The sequence below is a fragment of the Dama dama genome, chromosome 7, assembly GCF_033118175.1.
Source record: "Dama dama isolate Ldn47 chromosome 7, ASM3311817v1, whole genome shotgun sequence".
Classification (NCBI taxonomy): Eukaryota; Metazoa; Chordata; class Mammalia; order Artiodactyla; family Cervidae; genus Dama; species Dama dama.
In genome coordinates this window covers 37,587,763-37,601,219 of record NC_083687.1, presented here as the reverse complement: position 1 = coordinate 37,601,219, position 13,457 = coordinate 37,587,763, and the positions used below count along the sequence as shown (strand labels likewise).

The window sequence follows — 13,457 nt, the reverse complement described above, 5'->3', positions numbered from 1 at the left end:
AGTTTGAATCTGTATTCAGTTTTTAGGATAATGCCTGGAACATAGATGTCTGTAGAACAGATGAATGGCTGCATACCACACATGGGTAACATCATTCTGGATTCTAAACTCGTTCATTTGGTGTCTTAAGTTAGATAACACATGTACATCAAGGAAAAAAGCGACAATTTCCTCATAGGGAAAGGAGATATATGAGTTGCATGTGTGTACACATCTGCATGTATATATATACACACAGATATGTACATGTATATAGTTCTCAAACACAGATTAAATATTCACTAGGGACATTCACAGGGCTTCCCAGGTGGTGCAGTTGTAAAAAATCCACCTGCCAGAAGACACAAGAGGCTTGGGTTAGATCCCTGGTTTAGGACGATCTCCTAGAGTCAGAAATGACAACCCACTCCAGTATTCTTATCTGGAAAATTTCAAGGACAGAGGAAACTGGTGAACTATAGTCTATGGAATCATAAAGAGTCAGACATGACTGAGTGCACACACAAACAGGGACATTCACAAGCACATGCTTTGCCTTACATAGACATTTTCTTCAGCCATAAAACATAGCAGCTTCATAAAGGATTATTAGGAAATTCAGGAAAAGAAGCTTCACCGCAGGCAACGAAACACATCAACTGTCTTAGAAATAACACCGTGGGAATTTTAATCTTTACACATAACCTTCGCTTCTGAGGTCTCCTCCAAACAACAGACCTGCAGTCTCCTGCACAGATTTCCATTTATCTGCTTGGGCTGAGCTGACCCCACTGGAAATCGAACATTGCTCCAGCTATTGATCCAGACACTCCGACACTGGCACGGCCCCTTTGTGTGAAATTTACAGAAGGGCTTGCTAGAGAGTTCTGAAGAGCAGGAGCATCCCAGAGGCTGCTGCTTTCCTCCCAGGGCTGGTAGAGAGGAATTCAGAGCCTCTTCTGTCCCTGCAAGGGAACAGCACGTCGCTGATGCCTCCCTCTCAGGCTCCTGTGCCTGGGCTCGCTCGGCTGTCTTCCCCTCCTCTTCCCCTCCGTGCTCTGTCTTGCTCTGACCCTGAATGTAACGTGACCACTGAGTCAGGACCTTCACGTGCAGCAGGGGCGCTGTGTTCTCCCTCAGCTCCTCTCTCTCTGGCCTTAAGCGAGAATGAACTCACTAAGCACGAGATTCCCTTTGGAAAAAAATTGAACTGAAAGAGAAGTGTTGTTTGCTTTCTGGCCCTCAAACACCAAGGCACTGTTGTGCTCCTTAAAATTGTAAATTATGTCTGTTTAAGAAAATGTCAGTGTTTTTTAAAACAGAATAACAGTGCTGGAAAAGACTTGGCTGTGCTATTTGTTACCAAAGTTTCATGCAAGAAAAATGATGCATTCATCATTATGAGCGCAGTCGAGGGGCCTAATGGCTGGGGCACAATGGCGCTTCAGTTCTTTTAAGTAACATGATGGATTTTTTTTTTCTCCTCGGCAAGTTATCTGAGTAACATAAAAAGCTCATAAATGGAGATCCAGAGAAGCTCTGTCGATAAGGCACTATACTTAACAACAATTAAAATGGGAGACACATCTCGTATAATTAAATTGATTTTTTTTTTTTCTGCCAGAAACAAGACTTTTTCAGATAATGATTGCTTTGGTTGTCTAAAATTGTGTGTGTCGAGGTGGAGGAGGATAGCTCTGTTGTTACATTCAGGCGCTGCTTCTTGTATCTTCGAAATCCAATTCCTAAATAGGCCGATTGGATGATTTTTGAGTACAGAAGGGTAAATAGCTATGGATAATCTCTGCAATCAACGTAAAATCACTGCCCTGGTAAACATATTATTTAGTGACACAGAATTTCAGCAAGTGAACTCAGAGGTGTGGGGAGGCTGAGGGGGGAGCAGAAGGGGGTTAACAAAGGGGCCAGTCCTCTGATTGTGATGGGTTCACTGGCCAGTCAGGACCCCAAACAAGACTCCTAATTTAGTCATGCATTCTCCATTTTTATGCAAGCATAACATGGTCACATTTTTCTGTGTCTAAAATAGGTTAAAGATCTATAAAACAAGGAATTTAAAACTTTTTGCATTAAAAACTGCCTTTTAAGAGTACAGCTAACACCCTCCCCCCAATAGCACCTAACCCCTTTCTGACCTCTGAATAACTCCACTAAATTGGGATATTTACCTGAACTTCCCTTGCTTGGCCTCCATTCATGTCAAACAGCTGTTGGAATGAACACAAAGGGACTTGTCTGACTTTCTAGTAATAACCTTGATTTTGTTTTTTCCTGGTGTCTTGAAAGCATTAATAGAGAATTGAGTTTTACCTTTCCCAGCATGGGAGGAGTGGCTGTTTTTCCATTAAATATTACTGGATTTAATGGAACTAGGAATGTTAAAAGAAACCCTAGCCATATGGAAGTTTCAAAAGAAGGAAAGAAAGAAGGAAAGAGAAAGAGAGGGAGGAAGGAGGGAAGGGAGGAGGTTATTTGTTGTTTTCTTTTATTTGTGTTCAATTTTTGAAAAGCTAGAAGTACTCTGGAGGAGAACAGACTAGGGTTGTGTGCAAGTGGGTGGAACATATTTGCTGTGAAACAGGATGGAATGTGTACTGAGCTGTTTTCCATGAGAATCAAAATGTATATGCTCTCCATCCCCTTTTCACAGCAGTGGCCTTTTAAAACATATTGCCTGAGTGACTGGTGGTCAGACTCCATATGTTGCTCCCTTTGGAAGTAATGGCCCTAGACTGTGACCAGCTTTGCTCACCCTGTTGGGTGAGCACTGGGAGATACACTCCATTTCCAAGCCTGTGGGAGTCGAGTTCATCTCTTTCCAGTATTCACTGGAGAAATGTCTAGTGGGTTAGGGCATGGGCAAGTACTTATCCTAACAAAGTGCTTCCATGCCAGCTGGGTTAACGTGTCACTATGCCCTACTCTTGGCCTTAAGCCTCTGCCTTCACTACCCCTTTGCCCTTGGGGAATGATGCAGGGTGATGTGATGAAGAGAAACTGGACCATGGAAAATGACCGAGGAATGAAATGCAGTTGTACAAGTCCCTGATCTTCTTTTAGTCTCTGTATTCTGTAAGATGAATGCAATGATACCATCTAGACTTAGTAGGATGACTGTTTGTAATAACTACATGTATAAAAACTTTATGATGTGAAAGACGTGGAATTTAGTATAATAATCTTTCCAACCCAGGGTTTGAACCCGGGTCTCCTGCATTGGAGGCAGATGCTTTACCATCTGAGCCACCAGGGAAGTCCCAATAAAACTGCAGAAGGGTTTATTTTACTGGGATTCAGGTCAAACTGTTTTTTTTGTTTGTCCAAATTTTCAGTAATTTTCCCTACCTACATGTACACACAAGAGAGCACATCAGTAACAGCAACAGCAACATAAAGGGTCTCTGGGCAAGTGTTCCATGATGGATGAGTCAGTATTTTTGTTTTGCTCTTCATATGAGTCAATAATCTTTAGTTGTAAAAAAAGTAAAATACAGCTGACCCTTGAACAGCTTGGGTTTGAACCACATGGGTCCACTTATATGCAGATTTCTTTTTAATAAATACTTACTACAGTACTGCATGATCTAAGGTTGGTTGGATCTGAAGATGAGAAACGCCCATAGAGAAGGCCCATTGCAAAGTTATATGCAGATTTTCAACTTCATAGAGGGTCAGCACTCCTAATTCCTGCATTCATTGTTCAAGGGTTAATTGTATATAAAAAGCATATAAACTAACCTACTGCTTTGTGGGTTGTTTTGAAATTCAAATTAAATGACTGAGTGAAAGTATTTAGTATCTTATAGCCTATTTTATGTGCGTAGTCACCGAATTGTGTCCAACTCTTTGCAACCCATTGAACTGTAGCCCACCAGGTTACTCTGTCCATTGATTTTTCAGGCAAGAATATTTGAGTGGGTTGCCATTTCCTTCTCCAGAGGTTCTTCCCAGCCCAGGGATTGAACCCATGTCTCCTGTGACTCCTGCATTGTAGGCAGATTCTTAACCTACTGAGCCATGAGGGAAGCCAAGCCTATTTCATAGGTGGTAGTTATTATTTTGGAAATCAAATTCTTGTCAAATAGTGATGTTGAATGTCACAGTCCCTTTATTTTACCAAGAAATGCCATTCAAAGACTCACGATGACTCTATGAGCTAGAAAGAGCATCCTCACTATTGTTAATAGTGTCCTACACTATTGTACTAGTGTATCCACTACACACACTATGGTCTATAACAAGTGAGGACACCATGAGTTAGAGGACTCAACAACTAATCCAGAGTCACATCAACAAAGCGGAGATCCAAACAGGCTCTGTGACTCCTGAAGCCTTCTGCTCATTCCGTATCAGTTCACTGAGTCCAAGAAGTGGAATTTGCTCAGTTTGACACCAGCTTAATCCCTTTAATTACGGCCATCTGAAGAATATGTTAGAACTGTACATGGAACAACAGACTGGTTCCAAATTGGGAAGGGAATATGTAAAGGCAGTATATTGTCACCCTGCTTATTTAACTTAAATGCAGAGTACAACATGAGAAATGCCAGGCTGAATGAAGCACAAGCTGGAATCAAGATTGCTGGGAGCAATATCAATAACCTCAGACATGCAGATGACACCACCCTTACGGCAGAAAGTGAAGTAGAACTAAAGAGCCTCTTGATGAAAGTGAAAGAGGAGAGTGAACAAGTTGGATTAAAACTCAACATTCAGAAAACCAAGATCATGGCTTCTGGTCCCATCACTTCATGGCAAACAGATGGGGAAACAGTGGAAACAGTGACAGACTTTGTGCTCCAGACACAGATTTCGTGCTCCAAACAGACAGATTTTTTGCTCCAAAACCACTGCAGATGGTGACTGCAGCCATGAAATTAAAAGACTCTTGCTCCTTGGAATAAAAGCTATGACCAACTTAGATAGCATATTGAAAAGCAGAGACGTTACTTTGCCGACCAAGGTCCATCTAGTTGAAACTATGGTTTGTCCAGTATTCATGTACAGATGTAAGAGTTGGACTATAAAGAAAGCTGAGCACTGAAGAATTGATGCTTTTGAATTGGTGTTGGAGAAGACTCTTGAGAGTCACTTGGACTGTGAGGAGATTCAACCAGTCCATCCTAAAGGAAATCGGTCCTGAATATTCATTGGAAGGACTGATTCTGAAGCTGAAACTCCAATACTTTGGCCACCTGGTGCAAAGAACTGACTCATTTGAAAAGAGCCTGATGCTGGGAAAGATTGAAGGCAGGAGGAGAAGCAGATGACAGAGTATGAAATGGTTGGATGTCAACACCAACTCAATGGACATGAGTTTGAGTAAACTCTGGGAGTTGATGGCAGACAGAGAAGCCTAGCATGCTGCAGTCCATGGGGTCACAAAGAGTCGGACATGACTTGAGCGACTGAAGTGAACTGAAGAATATGGTTTATCAGAAATATATGTGTATTTTTTCAGCCTTTTGGAAATTTAACTTGCTGAACTTTTAATTTTCAAGTATCTATTATTGTTGCTTTATCACTTTTTCCCTAAGAACCAAACAAAGCTAATCAACCTCTTGATCACAATAACACAACAAAGTTCAGTGATAAATTGTATATAGTAATAATTTAAAGTAATGATGTGCTTAAGGCTTTGATGTTTCACAGCTACCTCAAAATTGAACACTGAGAGTCAAGTTTGAATTCATTCATGTGACAGGATGTTAATTCAAACCTTTACTTTGGAAACGTGAAGATAAAATCTTATGGAGGTTACTTTTAGTAATTAAAAAAGTGTAGGTTTTGTTGTTTTAACAAAAACAGACCAGACCTTTATGTTGTCTTCATTACTAGTGTAGTTTTTAAAAGCTTCATGTTTTCCACCTATGTTCACTATTTTCTCTCTCTGAAATTCACTTTAGATATCTGAGGTCCTTTTATTTCCTTCATAATGTGTGAATCCTGCATCAGAAAACCACCAACTTCTTGTAAGCTTGTAGTTAATTACAAAAAAAGCAATTTTATCACTAGTACTGATTTCAGTCTTATAAAACAACAAAACAAAATATGGAATATTTTAAGTAAGTTGCTTTTTATAGGATTTCTATCTTCAAAATTGACTGTGACTTCATGGTTTGTTGTGAAGTATCAAACCACATTAGTCTGAACTTTTGATCAAATTGACTAAATTCAGTAAATTTATTTTGCTCTACATTTGACCAAAAGTTCATTAGTAATAGCATAACTAGATTTTAGGGATAATAATAAAGACTGGTAAATGTACTAAATCAGGAAGTATACTCTTGTAGCTTATCAATGTTGGACTGTGTAAACACGTTAACAAACCAAAAGCACACAAACAAAAAGAAACAGAAGGAAAGAACTAAATTCAGAGGCATGTAAACAAGCAACCTAATATACCAGAAAGGTCAAAATCTGTAGAAACGCGTTCCTACCCCAATTTAGAAATTCCTATGGGGATTTAGGTAAATTGCTTGAGGGCTTGGTGCCTTTTTCTTGTAAATGGGCTTGACTGAGCCTAAACAACAGATGGATTTCTAACAGTTACTTAACATTTCTGTAGGATTTACTAATAGAAAAAACTATGTGCCATGCATACTTTTTTTAAAAAAACTTTTAATTTTGTATTGGAGTATAGCTAGTGGTAAAAAACCCGCCTGCCAATGCAGGAAACATAAGAGACGTGGGTTCAATCCCTGATTTGGGAAGATTCCCCGGAAGAGTGCATGGCAACCCACTAAATATTCGTGTCTGGAGAATCCCATGGACAGAGTAACCTGGCAGGCTACTGTCCATTGGGTCGCAGAGAGTCAAACACAACTGAAGCGACTTAGACAAATGCAGGCATAGCAGATTAACAATGTTGTGATGGTTTCTAGTGGACAGCCAAGGGACTCAGTCCTGTACATACATGAATTCGTTCTCCCCCAAACTCTTCCCATCCCGGCTGCCACAGAACATTGAGCAGAGTTCCCTGTACTATACAGCAGGACCTTGTTGGTTATCCATTTTAAATATATCAGAGTGTACATGTCCATCCCAAACTCCCTAACTATCCCTTCCTGGCTTCTTTACCTGCTGGTAACCATGAGGTCCTTCTCTAAGCCTGTTTCTTTTCTGTAAATAAGCTTATTTGTATCATTTCTTTTTACAGTGAGCATATAAGTGATATTATACAATATTTCTGTTTGTCTGACTTACTTCACTCAGTATGAGAATTTCTAGTTGTTTTTTTTTTTTTTTAAACTGTTACATGCTTTATTCTTGTATGTTTTATGTATTCCTGTTCTGTGTAAAATTTGGCTTGGGGTGGGGAGTGTTCTCTGTGTAAAAAAAGTTGTATCTATCTTTCTATTTATTTATTCCTCTCTAAACAATCAGACAAAATAGTGTGCCCTCATATTCCATAATGTAGTAGTGTTGAAAAATCCACATATTTGGATCAATGTGTAGAGTAAGAAGGGATAGTGAAAGTGATTCATTTAGTCAACAAATATTTATTGACTAAATATGTGTGTCTACTACATGATAGAACCAGGTGGCCAAGTGGTAACGAATCGTCCTGCCAATGCAGGAGACACAGGTTCTATTCTTGGATTGGGAAGATGGGAAATGGCAACCCACTCCAGGACTCCTGCCTGGAAAATTCCATGGAGAAAGGAGCCTGGTGAGCTACAGTCATGGGGTCACAAAGAGTTGGACAAAACTGAGTGAGCACACATGATAGAAAAATGTGGCCTCAGGGGATACAATCTTGCAAGATAAATTCTGGATTGGTATTCAGAAACTTAAAGTCCAGTTGGGTCCAACACACACTAGTCATGTCAATTTAGGTGAGTCATATTTCTAGACTTAGATATTTAGTAATCTGACTCTCTGATCATACATCTTGCCAAATGTCCCCTTAGGTTCTAACTGCCTACCTGGCACTTTCTCCCATTACAGCACTCTTCACAGACTCAATTTACTCCTGTAACATAATTTTGACAATGTTCCTGGCCTAATTTAGGTTTAATTGCTCGAGGATTCCAGGCTGCAAGTTTCTGGAAAGTGTTTTTCAGGATATTTGCTTCTGATTTTGTGTTTGTTGTGCTATTCTATTATTAAAGCATCATTTCTTTCCTTTCCTTTCTAAACACCTTGAAAATGCAACCTTGAGAGGGAGAGGCTTGGACCTACTAACACTTTTGCATAAACTACTTCAGCAAGTATTTGTTTATGGCAGATGGGATTAAACATGGTGGGACAGATTCTTGGATTGCCTGACTTTTATAAGGGAGGAAAAGGAAAAAGAAGTTCTGACAAGTCAATGATCATGGAAAGGGGAAAACGGGAAATTTGCAGATACATTTACCACATGATTTCCTGATGTTCACTGAGGAACTTAAGTTTCTATCGTCAAGAAACTTAAAAATATTTTAAAGGACAAAGCATGGGCAAAATATAACTCAAATAATTATGCAGGTATATAATAGTTCAGGGCTTCCCAGGTGGCTCAGTGATAAAGAAACTCCCTGGTTGGGAAAGATCCCCTGGAGAAGGAAATGACAACCACTCCAGTATTCTTGCCTGGGAAATCCCATGGACAGAGGAGCCTGACAGGCTACAGTCCATGGTATCTCAAAGAGTCAGACATAACTTAGAAACTGAACAACAACAATGAGTATAACAGCTCACTCTCTCAAAGTTAGTGGATCAGAGAATACATGGAAATTCAAAGCATTGGAAGTATCTTTGTGGAATGATTTCTCCTCATCAGTAGATGCCCAAATGTAAAACCAAAAAGACTGTCCCACACCAACATCCTTCTCCCATTCTTATTGTTATGTAAAATCATGATAACATTTCAAAATTTCAGATATTCTGCTTATTCTTGTTGTTCAGTGACTAAGTAATGTCCAATTCTTTGAGACCTCATAGATTGTAGCATGCAAGGCTTTACTGTCCTTCACTATATCCTAGAGTTTGCTCAAACTCATGTCCATTAAGTCAGTGACGCCATCCAATCATCTCATTCTGTTGCCCCCTTTTCCTCCTGCCCTCAATCTTTCCAAGCATCAGGGTCTTTTCCAATGAGTTGGCTTTTCACATCAGGTGGCCTAAGTGTTGGAGCACCAGCTTTAGCATCAGTCCTTCCAATCAACATTCAGGGTCGAATTCCTTTAGGACTGAAGTAGTTTGATCTCCTGGCTGTCCAAGGGACTCTCAGGTCATCTCTAGTGCCACAATTTGCTATTATTCTGCTTAATAGGGTAGAATAACTTACACCAGAAATGTAACTATGTCAGTCAATGGTTGGGAATATGTTATAGAATTTTAGGTCTCTAAGAAAGACAGAAAGAATGAGTTACTCTGTTTAAGACTGACAGGAACAGCAGAACCTGACTCAGCTGGTGGTCCTAAATTCAAGCCACTCTTATTTCTGCAGGTTTTGTTTGTTTGTGTTTAATAAAAATAATCACTTCTTACATGTTTATATTCAAATAGGGACTCATAAGTCAGTAAATGCATCTATTCATTCAGTTGAGAAAACCAATTTTCCCAGTGTGTGCACATGTGTTTGTGGTTTGCTAACTTTTTTTTTTTTTTGTCTTTTTAAGAAATACATATGCTGTAGCTTCAAGGGTGGAAAATTTTATACACTTCTATAGTGAGGAAGTGTAATGGTAACCCTTTTGCATGTGTTTTTGAAGAAAAAAAAACTTTTAGAATAGATATTGCCTTAACACCAAGGAATACAAATAAGACAGTGTATTTGAAATCTCTCTCTTGCAGGATCTCCAAATAAGAATATCAGGTCACTAGTTCTTTCTGTGTCTCATTCTGTGTTAATTCTACATAAACACATCCTAGAAAACAGCAATAGGATATGCCAGTTGTGAGCCTCCAAATACATTCCCCTTCTCTGTATGCTAGAGTATATTTTAAACAGATTATATTTTTCCCTCTGTGTTTCAGTTTTCACAGTTAATAAGACAGGCATTTCCATGGCTGACTTGCTGTTTTCATGGGTAGCAAACATTCTGATTAGTATTCCAGATACCGTGTTTACCAAATTCTTTTCAAAATACAAAACACCATAGACAATAAAACATTTTCTTCTTGCTGTTTATACTTAAAACATCAAAATAATACTAATCATATTGTTAAATATGTTATGATTGCTCTGGTAGCTGGTGTTTCTAAAGAAATATCTGTTGAACCAATATGACTTGAAAGATTTTCATGCCAAGTAGAAGCTGAAGAAATTAAAAAAAAATAATCTTCTCCCATTAATCTCATATACAAAACTGTAAAATAAAACCTTGCATTACACAAGGGGGAAGAAAAGCTGGAGATTCACAATGTTGAGAGTTATGAGCTTCAGTTTTTATGATCTGAATATTTCTGGTGCTCTATCAACCTTTAAAAACCTCCACTAAATGGAGGATAGTTAAAGGTAACAATGTGTAAGCTGCTGGTAAGTTTTCGTAATTATTCTTGTGAAATTTTTAGAATCAGTTGAGTTTTAGTACCAACCTAATTAACTTCCCAACCTAACTCTTCACAAGCATAATTGATTCAGTGTTTCCAAAAAAAAGAAAAAAAGGAAGCTTAGCTCTTTCCTGCTATCATTTCCTCATTTGGATTCATCCTAAATCTTATGATATTAAGGATGGCACCATAATAAATAAGATTAAATTCAGTAAAGTGATAAGAAGGAAAGTATAGGAAAATTGAGGAAAAGGGAGAAGTGGTGGTGGAGGTGGCCATTCTCAGTTCCGTTCAGTTGCTTAGTCGTGTCCGACTCTTTGCGACCCCATGAACCGCAGCACGCCAGGCCTCCTTGTCCATCACCAACTCCCAGAGTCCACCCAAACCCATGTCCATCGAGTCGGTGATGCCATCCAGCCATCACATCCTCTGTCATCCCCATCTCCTCCTGCCCTCAATCCCTCCCAGCATCAGGGTCTTTTCCAATGAGTCTATTCTTCGCATGAGGTAGCCAAAGTATTGGAGTTTCAGCTTCAGCATCAGTCCTTCCAATGAACACCCAGGACTGATCTCCTTTAGGATGGACTGGTTGGATCTCCTTGCAGTCCAAGGGATTCTCAAGAGTCATCTCCAACACCACAGTTCAAAAGCATCAGTTCTTCGGTGCTCAGTCTTCCTTATAGTCCAGCTCTCACATCCATACATGACCATTGGAAAAACCATAGCCTTGACTAGATGGACCTTTGTTGGCTAAGTAATGTCTCTGCTTTTTAATATACTCTCTAGTTTGGTCATAACTTTCCTTCCAAGGAGCAAGTGTCTTTTAATTTCAGGTTTGCAATCACCATCTGCAGTGATTTTGGAGCCCAGAAAAATAAAAAGTCAGCCACTGTATCCACTGTTTTCCCATTTATTTGCCATCAAGTGATGGGTCCGGGTGCCATGATCTTAGTTCTCAAGGGGAATGATAATGCTGCAACATGCAGGTCACATGAATTTCTGTCATAGCTTCTAAAGATCAGCCCCAAGCTTTGCAATTATTTTTTTTAATTTAAAATATTATGTTCTGCATAAAAATATGGGATAATTTCATTGACCGATCTTATTTATATTTTAATTTTTATTAGAGTATAATTGCTTTACAATGTTACGTTAGTTCATTCTGCACAACTGAATCAGCTAAATGTACTCAAAAATCCTCTCCCTTTTGGTCCTCTGTCGACTCCCCCACTCCCATCTAGGTCATCCCAGAGCAAGGGAGCTGAGCTCCCGGTGCTAGACAGCAGCTTCCCACTACCGCATGGCAATGGATATGTGTCAATTCTAATCTCTCAGTTCGTATCCCCCACCCTGCCATGTCCACATGTCCATTCTCTACTCCTACCCTGGAAATAGGGAGGAAAGAAGTAAGAGGAAGAAAGAGAAAGGGAGAAAGAAAGAGTACTTAAGAAGAAGCTACTTTCTGAGAATTATCCAAGTAGATAAATTACAAAAGCAAATGAAAGTCCAGATCTAGTCACATTTACATAAATTTGCTTTCAGTTCTTGGTAAATTCACTGATTAGTTCTATCACTCAATCATTTTTTCCAGGTGTGTGCAAAGAGCTAAAGGGAGAAGGGTAGAAAAGACCTTGCCAGATAAGGCCATGGTTTCAAGCCACAGCAGGGACCTTAGTATCTTGGGAGTATTTGACTGTCAGCAAAATGATCTCCATGCAGTGTACTCCAGTTTCTTTTATCCATACAGTTCTCTTGTTGCTTCAGGGCGTCTGTATTAAATATTTATAAACTGGCTCAATGTCTCAGGCTTTGACTTGGAAGCCATTCTAGATAGGGCCTCGTATCAAAGAGGGTAGTCAGTTCCAGAGAGAAAAGCAAAGAGAGAAACAGAGTTTCAACAGAGCTGTAGTTATTTTCTGTGTGAGCAACTGGCCTTCAGAAGCAACTGACATCCTTAGTCAGATGCTGAGCATGTGAGGTGGAAAACACGTGGCTGGCACCCTTCACAGAGCATCCTGCGTCTCCATCGCGCAGGTGTTCTGGCTCCAGAGGCCTGCCAACCAGCAACCCGAGTCTCTGAAGGGATTACGCACAGTTGCCTATTAGTTAAAACAGGACACTTATGCAAACACAGGATCCACTGTTGTTCACTATAGTTGTTCTCATTAACTCCCATCCTCTCTGGTTTAGAAACGAAAGAAGCAGATGTAAGCCATGCAGGCTTTATGATTCTTGTTTTGCGACTTGTTAAAATGGGCACCCACAGTTCTACAAAGTGACTACACAACTCTGAAATGATGCATGAAATGGGAAAAAATGGAAACAATTTTTGCCCTGAATGCTCAGGTCACAGAAATTATAGACATGGATTCACACAGCAAATGGTGATAAGCCTCCCGTTAGCTTCGGCCAACAGTTAAGCTGACTGCAGTGGGTCATCATCACAGAGCCGGGACTGAGTCAAAAAGAATAGAATGTCTGTCTCCTTTGACACCATGTAATGTGAATTCTCTCAGGCTCTGCCCTTCTTCCAACCCTACCCACCAGGTTTTCTTCTCACCCACGCTGCTTCCTGACTTTTTGCTTTTCTTTCTGTTGCATGCCCTTTCCAAATATTCCATCTTTTATTTGTGTGCACTCTTCTCTTGTACTTTTTTCCCTCTAAGTTTCCTTACTTAGTAGCTGCTTAGGAAGCATGTTGAAGGAAGGCAAAGTAGGAATGGGGTTTTGGAACTTAGTATTTATTTAAAATACAGTCATACCCAGGAGACAAAACCACCAAGTGCTACCTATCTTTAGGTGCCAAGCCATGTATTGTAAAGAAAGAAAAGCTATGTTATGTCACCATTGTTATAATGGGCAATCAGATGTCTGCTGGGACACGCTTGGGAAAGACCACTTTCCTATGCATTGCATGCCCGCATGTGTGTACCCATAAAACACATCTGGATTACACCCCAGCTGTCTGTCTCTGTATC

The 13,457-nt window shown here is 39.8% G+C and overlaps 1 non-coding gene across 1 annotated transcript; it reads right to left on the bottom strand.

Annotated features, from left to right (window-relative positions):
* Nucleotides 1-3,181: 3,181 nt before the first annotated feature.
* Nucleotides 3,182-3,253, bottom strand: TRNAW-CCA (transfer RNA tryptophan (anticodon CCA)). The gene has a single exon. It is a non-coding gene; the product is annotated as a tRNA-Trp (tRNA).
* Between the last annotated feature and the right edge of the window lie 10,204 nt (nucleotides 3,254-13,457).